We start from the raw sequence: 12,264 nt of genomic DNA, 5'->3' as shown, positions 1-12,264 counted from the left end.
TGGGAGCGAGCGCGGTGGGACCGTGTGTTCCACTCCGCCCGTCCCCCCCCCCCCCCCTCCCTTAGGTGTAATGTAGATGTGGGTGACATCCTTGGGGGTGTCTGTTCTGGACCAGGATGAGGAAGTTAGTCAGACTTTCAGCACGCAGCTGAAAGTGGCCACCAGGCTGTACCTCCTGGCCTCCCGGCTCTCAGGGTACGCTCAAACCATTCTGCCAGCTGTTAGGAAAGCAGCGATGCTGGGCATGCTCATTCCAGGAGGTTCCCACAGGGTGTCAAAGGTAAAAGTTCTGACTTTCCCTCTTGAAGGAGGTACTTGGAGTCATCCCTCGGGTTAGAGTATTGGAAGGGGTCCCGTGAGTGGTGGTTGACGCCTGAGTGTTCCTTCCTCTGTGCTCAGGGAGGTGCATCCCGAAGAGTAAGAAATAGAGCCAAAATGACAGGAGACCTGTGTGGGGGAGCAAGGAGCTTGCGGATAAACTCAAAAGGGGGAAGGAATTGATGGGGTGTGGAAGGCTAAGGCCTACTCAGTATCAATCACCTTTGGGGAGGGAGATTAAGGATAACAGGAGTTTGCAAGTTTGTCAGCAGCAAAAAGGAGACTGGGGAATGCACAGGCCCCGAGAAGGTGGAGGTGCCAAATGCCTTCTATTCTTCAGCCATCACTGCTGAGACCACTCCTCGCGAATCCTGGATCCCAGAGGAAAGAGTCGTTGAGGAAGGATGAATTCCTCTGGATTGCAGAGGAGGTGGTCAGAGATTATTTAGGCAAAATAAATATATGTCCACAAATTGCTGGGCCCTAATGGGATACAGCTATGCATGCCGAGGGAGCCGGCAGAGGTGATTGCCAAATAGTTCTGTTATTGTCTATGAGCAGATGGGCCTGCGGACTGGAGGATGGCCAGCATCACCGCAGCCTTCCAAAAGCGCAAGAAGGACAGGGCCCACATGATGCTAGGCTGGTTGGCCTCACCTCTGTCCCTGGTCAGATGAGGGGACAAGTTGTTCTAGATGTCACCTCCCGGCACCTGAAGAGAAGAAACTTCTATGGAGTAGTCAGGGTGGATTCAGTGAGGGGAGATGGTACCAGACCAATCTGCTAGCCTTTTAAGTTTGTGGCACCTGGTTAGATGAGGGGGGGGGTGTGGAATTTTGCTGTTGTTAGTAAATATTTTAAATGCAGGAGTGTAGTCAGTGATGACAAGGTGTGTGCAGTGTTCATGGATTTGAACCAGCAGGAAGAATGATTTCCCTGTGCGAGTGATGGTGTGGGCACGTGTACTCTTTGGAAATCTTTGTGTCAGTTTTCAGAAGGGCAAGGTGGCTGTGATTACTTGTGAAATCTATCCATTTTAATGCTTGGAAGTCCTCTGAGAGACTGGCACTGTCTTCTCAGCAGAAAAGCTGCCAGAATTCCAGTGGATTTGTGTTAGGACCCCAGCGTATGAAAGATGCAAGAACAATTACTCTTGCTCATTTTCAACCTTTTGTATGTGTTAGTGTCATTGTAGGAGAACCCTCCTGTTGAAGTAGGGAAAAGTCACTGAATGAGAAATTGAGCTAAAAAGTGAGCAACATTCTTACAGAGAAGTAGTAGGTAAAAACAGTGCTCGGAAAAGTCACAATCACTTCTAAAGTACTATCTTCGTCAACTCAGACCGCCACTAGTTTAGGCTGCTTTACAACCTTAACAATTGCCCTTTGCATCTACTCATTTCTCAGCTTATCTTCTGAACCTGTTCTGAAGCATGCAGCATCTAGAAACTAACACTTTAAAATCTCTGCCTGTACTCCTTTTTGTGGGCCTTGAAACTTCAATAATTTGGGGGTGCCATTAGCTTTATTTGCTTGAGACTAGATGTATGATCCTTACAAATGGAGAACTGAATTCTACCAGGCTGCATTCACTGCTGATCTTTGCCAAAAGATACCCGAAGTCTGCAGCTTTTCTTACTTGGAGGCCTTCCCCTGTTGTCCAACTCTTCAAAAATATTAGAGGTGGTTTTGAATTATGTATTCTCTGGCGGTAGTTTACATGTTGTGTTTTCAAAGATGTAATTTCTCCTCAGTTTTTCTTGCTTGCTTGCTTAACGTTTGTTCCAATGCAGCATGCAACCATAAGCTTGAGGGAAGCAAATGCTGATGTTTTTCTGTTCACCTTCTGCTTTGGATCCTACGCTGGGTTAGGTCTCAGTGTTTGATGTGGATGTATCCTGCGTACATTCACTGGGGTGATGATTTAAATCCCCTTAGCTTTAAAAGGGCCATGGATGAGGAAAGAGTTCAGTTACTCGTCAAGGTGCCTTAGGGATGGAAGGATGTCTTCAGATGGTAGAGTGTGGGGAAAACAGAGCTTTGGGTTACAGATTAAACAAAGTCTGGGAAACAAATGCCAACGTCTTGTTTTTCTTACTGGTAGAAGCTGAAGTAATTTTCTGCTGGGGGACAGAACATGTTCAGTGTAACTGTGGTCTGACTGTGAGCAGAACCTTTCGTATCTTTACAGAAAGGTTAGCATGGGGATAAGTCAGGGCTATGTAACTGAGATGCTTCTTGCTCAGCAGTGCTTGGGATTTTTTATTTGTTTGGGTTTTCTTAATAATACCAAAATGTGCAAGCTTCTGTTAGGCTCTTGCTACTCAATCATTGGTTCATGTTGTGAAGGGGTAGAGTGTAGCAGAAATGTGAAGTCACAGCCTGAACCAGTGATTGAGCACCTGGTGGGAAGGCAGGGCCAACCCAGGGGAGCTCAGGTGGATGCAATGCCCCTGAGTGACCAGAAGGGGTGGAGCCAGGATCCGCCCCTTTCCAGCCCTCATTTAAGGGTTGGTAGAGGGGGCAAGGGCATATCTTGCTGGAGATCCCTGCATACCAGAGGACCTCTGAGGGTCTTTTTCTTCTTTTCTGCATCCACGGCTGTTGCGTTTGGGCTCATCCTCATTTGCTGCAGCCAGAGACTTTGCCACCCTGCTATTATTGTGGTACTTTCCATCACAATATAGTGTTACAGCTGGTATCAGTGCAATCCTTTAAAAAAAAAAAAAAAGGCAGAAAAGGTATGAAACCATGTGCCCAAGAGAACAGAGGCACTTTACAGAAACAAAGTTAGTGAGGAGATGAATAGGTGAGGTTCTGTCTCCTATTGCTAGACATTACTTCACCTATAGGTCCTTTTCTTGCCTCACACAGCAATGGTGTTTTTTTTTCTTTCCACAGCAGTTCATGCATTTCAAAGGGCCAATAGCATAAAAGGAATCTAAAAATAGGTTAAAGCCTGAAACCGAAGAGCAGCTGTTTCATTAGCAATGAGAGAAGCAGTAGGAAAAAGAATTGTAGGACAGTGTATACCAAAGGACTTGTATGTTATTTATTTCATGCTATCTTACAGAAGGTCTCCTACTATCTGGTCATATTGCAGATTTGCAGTAACTGATGGAGGTAGAACCTGCCATGTGTGCCCTTCTCATTTTCTTAAGAGGAAGATTATTTGGAAACAGGGACCTGAGACATGAACACAGCATGCAGAGCTATCAGATTGCTTACAGGATCATAGAATCATAGTATGGCTTAGGTTGGATGGGACCTTAAAGATCGTGAGCTTGAACCACCCTGCCAGAAGCTGACTGTTCTCCATCAGCTGCCAAGGGCCCCATCCAGCCCTGCATCGTGGGGGAATACTTCTGGGGATGGAGATGGAGCGCCCACAGCTCTCTGGGCAGCAGTGCCAGGGCCTCTGAGTAAAGCATTTTCCCCTAACATCTAACCTAAATTTCCCCTTTTAGTATAAAGCCATTATTCCCCCTTGTCCTATCACTATCAGCCATGTGAAAAGTCACTCCCCTTCCTGCTTATAAGTTCCCTTCAGGTACTGGAAGACTGCAGTGAGATCTCCCCGGAGACCTTATCTTGCACTAGAACAGGAAGCTTGAAGAAGCTCAGGTGGTGGCAGGAGGCTGCCTTGTAGAATGTTCCAAGGGGAAGAGAGACTGCCTGCTGGGAGCTGCCTCACTGCTGTGCTCTTACTTGGAAAGTATCAGCTCCACAAGGTGCATTTTCTGCATCGTACAGGTCCTTGGACACCTTCAGTAGAGAAGAAATCCCTTCCTTCCATATCAGTGCTTGTCCTTTATTTGAGAACTCTGCAATTCATAGAAGTGCTGACCCTAGCCTTGAGCGAGCCTGTACAAGCCAAGTTTTTCAGCAATGTTGGAACAACAAACTGAGAACAGTGTGTAAAACAGCCAAAGTAGGATTCATTGTGTTAGCTGGGATGAGAGCAAACAGAAACTCATTGTGTGTAAGTATGTGGATGTGGCAGTTTAGAGCAGGTATTGAATTTCATAAGAATGAGGTTAGGGATGACAGCTTACAAAGCTCATGATTATGCCATCATTAGCTGGTATGGACACATAGGCCAAAAATGAGATCAGAGAAATAACAAGTAGGGTATTAAGCCACTGACAACTACATGATGTGAAAAAGGGCAAGAGAAGATAAAGGTAAATCCTCCAGATTACAAAGGAAGGGAGGAAAAAGATGCACTGACATTCCGGCTGTAAGTAAGGCTTGGAAATGAGAATTTAAATCCTTCTTCTATGGACACCTGAATTTATCAATAACGCCTCATTCCCTGGTCTCTAAAGAAGAGGGTCAACTCACTGACAATGTCAATTGATACATGGAAAACATTGCTGTACCAGGTCAGCTTTAAAAGGTGGGATGAAGGATGTCCTTGTTTGTGTCAGGAGAGAGAGAGAGCACAGGCTACAGTAAGATGGTGGTATGTGAGACATGCCAGTGTTTCATCCTTTGCAGACTTCATTCCTAAGGATGTGCTTCACTGCCTGTGTCTGGTCCTGGGGTGGGCCCTGCATGTGAACCCCCACTGGTGACTTCCTATGGTTCATGTTACTCTTGCTGCTGTTAAATTGCAGCAAGAGGTAAGGAGGATGGACAGCTTCTGAGGAGCTGCAGAGAACTGGCAGGTTTGGCTGCATCCTGAGGGGTCAAGACAGAGGGCTGTGAGGAAAAGGAGAACAACAAGAGAGTAGGAGAGGGAAGGATTTATCAACAGGAGAGCAGATGTTGCTGAGAGAAAGCAACTGCAAGTCCTCTTTTTCTCACTGGTGGAGGTCATACACTCAGAGATTGCAATGCTCTTAAGACTAGGAGGAGTAATACCTTTGAGAGTACAAAATGACCACAACAAGCTCAAGTGTTTGGCTGCCCAAAATCACACCTCAAGAGATGGTGTTATCTGAAAATAGCAAAGCAAACACCAGCTTTCTGTGCTGCCTCTGTGTCAGCTTTAGCCTCAGAAGTCAGCTGATGCTTTAAAGACCTTGACACGCAGTGGTAGAATTCATCTGAATATATCAATTAACAGGTCCACATCTGAGCTACTTGGATTAGCCTCTCTTTAAACAAAATCGACACAGTACCATTCATCATGCTCTAAAATATGCCAGGTGAGTCATGCCTAAAAATACTCAGTCCTCTCCATTAGCTAGTAAGGGAACCCTAGAGTACTTGGTACAGCTGTAGATGTATATCCATCTATCACAAACTTCTGAGGTGACGAGGAATGAATCCCTCCTCAGGTTCCTGGCAGTGACCCTCAGACCAAGGAATGACCTCTTGATCCAGCTGATCCATCTGTCCTTTTCCAGCACAGCCTGAGTATCAGCTGGGAGAAATGCCTGTGCTGGACTGCCTTTCCCATGTTTGAGTGCAAGCAGGGGAGAGAAGCGGCAGCAGGACGATGGATGCTTTGGGATTGTCTCATCTCCAAGGCAAGTGGGGAAGAGAAGGTCCCTCTGTGCTAAGCCAGTATGGCCCAAAGGCAGAACTGCCCACGGGGATTGTTACAGACAGGAAATAGCCATCTCTGGGGCTGAGAACCACATAGGGCTCTTTGAAAGAAAAGCTCTTCTGACTGTGAAGAAAAGGCTTTCCCTCACAGGGATCAACACTAGCAGTGGGAAGACTTGTGTGGTTTTGAAAGCTTCGTTTACCCACATTGCTAGCACCCCCCCAGAGGCTGCTATTGGGTGGAATTCATTACTTGTGGTTGAGCAGTCTGGAGAGGATGAGAAAAATAGTTTTGGCAGTACGGCTCTAAGCAGAAACCGTACCTGACTTCTGTGTCAATTCCAAGAACAACAGTTTTTCATCAAATCCTCTTCCACCATCCTTCCACCATCCCAGCCTCTTTCTCCCAGTCAGTTCTCCCGCATGACTTTGCTGGGAAGTGGTGTCACCTGAGATCTGTTTTCCCCATGGGAGATGATGCTGTCCTGCACTGGGACACCCACAGTGCTGCTGTGCTGAGCAGAGGACATGCTGGTGCTTGCCAGCAGCCCTCTGCCAGCACACAGGAGCAGAGGAACAGTGCCCAATGCTTAGGCTTGCAAGGGAACACCAATATTGACACTTTCATCTACCTGTTTGTACATACACTTAATACAGAGAATTTGGACAAAGCTCACTTTGGAGTTATCAATCAGTGTAAAAACAGATGCATTTTGTATGGACACCCCAGGGACTGCTGTGCATTCTTGGTAATTAGCTCTACAATCATTAAAGTAAGTGCGCAACGGAGCATGCTAATAATAGCACCAGTACATTTCTTAGACTGAGTGTTTCCATAAAGATATTCTTTATAACACCTTTGGCACAACTGGGACCTTGCATAATTAAATTTGATTTCACTTTCTTACAACTCTAAGCATAACTGGAGATCTCTAATTGGTTACAATTATTCTTTTCTGGAATGTGTTCTATTTAGCATAATCTTGTATTCATCTAGCCAAACACCATATGTGTTTATTAATATCTCCTACTGATAGCTTTGTAACTGAGGCATTTTGACCAAGTGAGATAAATAGCTACATGCCTCGCAGCCACAACTCTTTGCGTGCCATCTGCTTTGGGTGCTAAAACAATATATGCAATGAAAACCAGCAATTCATGGATATAAGTTTCCATTCTACTATTTTAAGTAGAAATAAAAACACTGGCTGATTATCTTCTAAATCTAACACCCATGTCCAAGAAGCCCACCCCAATACCAGAAAAAGGCATAGATGGGTTTTGTGTCAGCGCAACACTCAAGTGCCACCAAATGCCACCTGTGCTCCCGAATCCACGTGGTACCACTTACAACAGCAGCAAGGCCACAGACACCTCTGTTTTCTGCACAAGTGCATCCCAGGCTGAAGAGCCTGGGTGCCTAGAGCATTGTCAAGCGAGATGCAGAGGCTGAGTTATCACTTAAAATGGAAATAGACTAAAAGGAATAAATTCCAGAACAAAACACCAGAACTTATTTACTTCCTACAAAATTAATGATCCTCACAAGCTCATAGGTTGAAAAGCAAATTAAATAAATGTCGTTCCCTTTTAAGATCTGGGTAATTGCAGCAAGTGCAATTGACTTTATGCCTGTATTCCCTTAAGTCAATACAGGTACCAATCTGGTGAAAGACAGAAGAGAAATGCCAGGACAAACCCATATAAAAAGTCAACATTAAACCAAGGAGCAGGTCAAGCAGCAGTGCATATCTTCCTAACTTCCCTGCTTGGTTGGTCACAGGTGCATTGCACCTACACTGTGGCACAGGAGCAGGTGAATAGCTTTTCCAGCAGCACCCTAACATGGCTCTGTGGGGGAAGAAGCGTTAATGCAATGGCTTTGGTTTGAAGAGGACTCACACCACAGCAGTGTGCACTGTTAGCATTACCTGGTTTATAACTACACAGTACTCGCCTAGACACATGCAGATTATGTAAGTTATTTTGTCATAGCAGTGCTTACCAGTTCTTCAGAGCTTTCTATTCACAGATGTAGGGCACAGTATGCCTTTGGAAGCGATTCTAGCACACGCAAGGCTTTGAAAAGATCCACTAACAAGTTAAAAGTAATGGAATTTGGAAAAGCATTTGCACCTACCAAAAATACTGCAGGGTCTCGATGTTTTCTAGGTCAATGCCGCAACTAACTTCATTTGCTGTTTTCTCAACACTTAGCATTCAAAAATCTTAAAGGCAACACGAACATTATGTTATTTAAATAAGTAATGACACCATTTCATTTACTCACAGATTTCTATGCACATGGGTTGTACACTCTTTGTGCTTCCAAAATGTTTTTTTTCTGGATAGAAGCATCACAAATGTACTTCAGGAGCAGGGGCAAAGGAAGCTAAAGTTGTGCATTATTGCGTTTCAGCTACAACACCAAGATGCATACCAAGACTTTCTCCCAGCATGTTTAGATTAATGATGTAATTAAAGCAATTGACATTAGTTTGGAAATTTCCAAAGAACTTTTGTTTTGTGGCTTACAGACTGAAACGTAGTTGATAGAAATGGTAAAAAAAAAAAAAAAAATTATCATGTCAGAATGCCACATCTTCCATGATAGTTATGGGTACACACAATTATTAAAAGACAACTTTCTGACTCTGTGAAAATTATTTTGGTACCAGGAAATACAGTGGAATACAGTGGAATCCAGACCAAAAATTGTAACGTGCCAGCATCAAACAAGAGGTTTTGTGTTCAGCTCTTAAAGCTCTCTATTCTAGGTCACAGACAACAACCCTCACTGTAAAGCAGTAGAGAGCTTTATAGTTTCATTAAAATACTACTTCTCCTTTTGTGTATTAAGGATGGTTTCTTACCCTGCTCTCTTTATTGGTTTGTATCTGGCGCACCTATTTCATTACTGATGTAAAGATGCAATTCAGAATGCAATGATTAATTTTCATGTTAATCTTTCCTGTCTAATGGAAAAGATGGGAAAGATGAACGTTTGGAGTCAGCAGCTGTTTTTGCTTCTGCCTTTCTGATCTTTGTGGTAGCAACTCTTTTGTCAAGCTGCCTAGAGAACACGCATCTATGGGGGAGACAGCTGCAATTGCTCAGCCTCAGATCAGTCCAGATTTGGAACTGTCTGAATACAAATCTCTGCTCACTCTTCCAAAATCTGTTTCCCAGAATCTAACCCCTTTGCCTCACAACATAGTTAAGCACCTGATTTTGCATCACGTCCTCCATTTTCTGCATCACAAGGAACCTGGGAAGCCTCAGACGGCCCATCCTGCAGCTCACCTCTCTGTCCCAATGTCCAAATGCTCCGAGTCAGTCCGCTAGGCAAAAGGCCTGGCAGCACAGTGCCACTGCCCCATGGACTGCTGGACCCTAACAGTCCAGAGCACGGAGTCATGCTCTGCCTCTCTACTAGGATCTTCCTCTTCTGAGTTCACAGATCTCATTTCTGGGAGTCTCAAACTATGGTCACTTTTTGCAGCACTGAAAACAGTGCAATCTTCATCCAAACTTTTCTAACCCTGTTTTTCATTATCCAGTAATTCATGTCGATATACGTGGCCCAAGACCTTAACAAACCCCTGACGGTCTCTTATGATGCAATGGAGAAACTCTCAGCTTAACCTCCAGACCGATCCGCTGCTGGGGCTGCCAGGGCATCTCCTGACAGGAGCAGTCTCTTCCATGGTTTTAATACAGCTTGTACTATATGATTTCACAGCCATTAATATATTCTAATAGACGTGTAGGGTGACCTCCTTTCCTAACACTGAAGTTTAAAAATTCATTACAATCTGAAGAAAATACTCTGGATTAGAAAACAGTTCATTCCGAGGAAGATAAGTTGGTGGCTTCCTGCTAATCAGTACTGCAAACATTTTAATATATAAAGTATTTTCTCAAAATGTTAAATAGAATTGTAAGCTGTAACAGGGAATAAGTGTTATAAAGATAGAAATCTCTACTGCCATTTAAGCGATAAGTTAAAAAAAAAAAAAGGCCATCTTTTCATGCTTGGGGGTATTTTTCACTCAGAAGTCACTTCTTAATCTGATTTAAATCCAATTAAGTCTGAACATCTAAAATGAAGAACAAGTCTTTGAATTTATGTATAACTGATTTAACTAATCACTGTCTCACTGCAGAGCTACTAAGCAAACAAACTATGAAAAATAAATGTGAAATCGGGCCCAAACCACAGACAGCCTTGATTTTGTTTTTTAAATAAATTAGTAATCGTGCTGCACAAAGCACAGGCTTTTTTTATTTAGTTAGTTTTTGCTACCAGCAAGCCTAAGTTGCAATTATTAGATTTAGAAACTAACAGTGAAAAATGGTGTTATAGTTCACACAAGACATTTTTTTGCCTTCCCATTTAAGACAGAAAGCACTTGTGATCCCTGATGTGCCCAGAGGCCCAGAAATATCAGTTTCTGCTGCATTTAATCTGTAAGTTGGAGAAAGAATGCATTACAGTCATCACAACTGTAGCCAGTTGCACGCCACAGAATATAACTGTATAACTACAGGATAATGGAAAAACTTTTAAAGCTCCCTGTCATAAGATATCTCCCATTAAGCTGCTGTCTGCCTCACATGTGGAAACCGCTGTCTTATCGGTGAGATGACACTGAAATGCTGCCAGAGGCTCAGTGCCTGCTCCAGCAGCTTCCGCACAGTGGGTCACAACCCACTGCTACAGGCAGAGCTCCTCCCAGAGCGCCCCAGCACCTGGGCACCAGCCTCCTAGAGGCAATCTCTCTGCCATCTTAACTTCCCTTCTCACATGCACACACCCGTCCATCAGAACTGAGCTTCCAGAGGCTTTCGATCAGGAAAAGCATTACACAGAAGCAGCTCACTTCTGAAATCCCCATCATCTGCCTGTCATAGTGCAGAGGCAGCTGCAAACGCTGCGTGCAACAGCTGCAGCTTGGAAACTCTGCGGCTGTTTGGCCTGGACTGGAAGAATGAAGGTGGCAGCCCCAGAATGACAGCTCCCAATCACCTCTTCACTCCTTCCCACGAAATAAAGCTTTTCTCCATTTTGAACGATGCAGCAGAGCACAAAGCTTTCAGAGCGGGAAAAAAAAAAAAAAAAAAAAAAAAGGAGGAAATGCCACACACCTGCCTTGGAGATGCATCTTAGCTATGCACAGGGGGAAATAAACCGAGATTATTTCTGAAACCTCTACACAATTCTGCAAGCCCAGCTCAGTGCCGTGGCAACAGGCAACAGTCAGCTCACGTTGTCATTTTCCAGTGAATTCAGTGAATTTTCTCAAGGCTTAAGTGAAAAGATTACTTAGCTACAGTCTTTTTCAATGATACTTGTTTTGATAAACTAGAATTTACCATAAAGAGGAAAAAAATCTTTAAAAATTAAGGCAACTGGACTTTCTCTCCTTTGGTCCATAACATACAAACATTCTAATTTTCCATCTTGCTTGCAGTCCCTGCCCAACAACCCTTGGTACCAGAGAGGATTAACAACAGGATGATGGTTATAATCATCTCAGACCTGACAAGCATTAGCTGAGTGCCATTAAAGGCCAAAGAATTTCAGCTGGAACTACAGGTATTTCGGTATTTCTCTTGATACAAAAACAGCAGTGGGGAGCCCCCAGGCAACAGGAGTAATACAAGAGGCTGACATGCAAACAAACCCCATATTTGATCTCAGAGAGGATGTTTCAGTCCTGGAGCTCTTCGACACAGGAATCTGCCAGACATACAAAATGGGTTGTGTACCCTGACATTGTGCACAGCAAGCTGTTTCACATTGTATCTTTACTCCACGTCATAGAATCATTAAGGTTGGAAAAGACCTCTAAGATCTCCAAATCCAACCCCACTTACTCAGGCTGTCATGAAGGAACACATTTCTGTGCACTCCTCCTCTAGGGCTGACATACTGGGAGATGATTCTGAGTTTTTTTTTTTCCCTTAAACATGGACTACCTGGAAAAGTGAAAGGAAAACATACCACTGAGAGATTTGAACCATTTCCTCTCTCATATGGAAAAAGGTTAGTTAAAAGTAACGCAAAGTGATGGATTTGTGGGAGAGCAAAATTAGCTATGATATGGTTTAAAGCACTTTAATAAATTTATTAAAAGTCAAGATGTGCTTCAAAATAAATCCCAGTGCACTTTCAAAAAATTGCATGGCTTAAAAAAGACGCACTCAAGGAATGAATCAACGCTTTTTTTTTCTTTTAATTGCATTGGGAGTTATCAGTGTGGTTCCAGTAGCAGAGTTTTTGCAGGAGCATTCTAATGAGCACAACCAGATCTATAAACTTGAATACTTCAAATTTACAGAAATGGGGAGACATGGTCTTATGTACAAAGCATCTGTACAGTGTTTATTATGGAGTAGTTTTCCCTTTGCCTCCATATGCCTCAGTCACTGTAGGAGACGCAAAGAA

This window comes from Numida meleagris, chromosome 6, assembly GCF_002078875.1.
Source record: "Numida meleagris isolate 19003 breed g44 Domestic line chromosome 6, NumMel1.0, whole genome shotgun sequence".
Classification (NCBI taxonomy): domain Eukaryota; kingdom Metazoa; phylum Chordata; class Aves; order Galliformes; family Numididae; genus Numida; species Numida meleagris.
The sequence above is the reverse complement of the archived record's forward strand: the minus strand, read 5'-3'. Positions refer to the sequence as shown.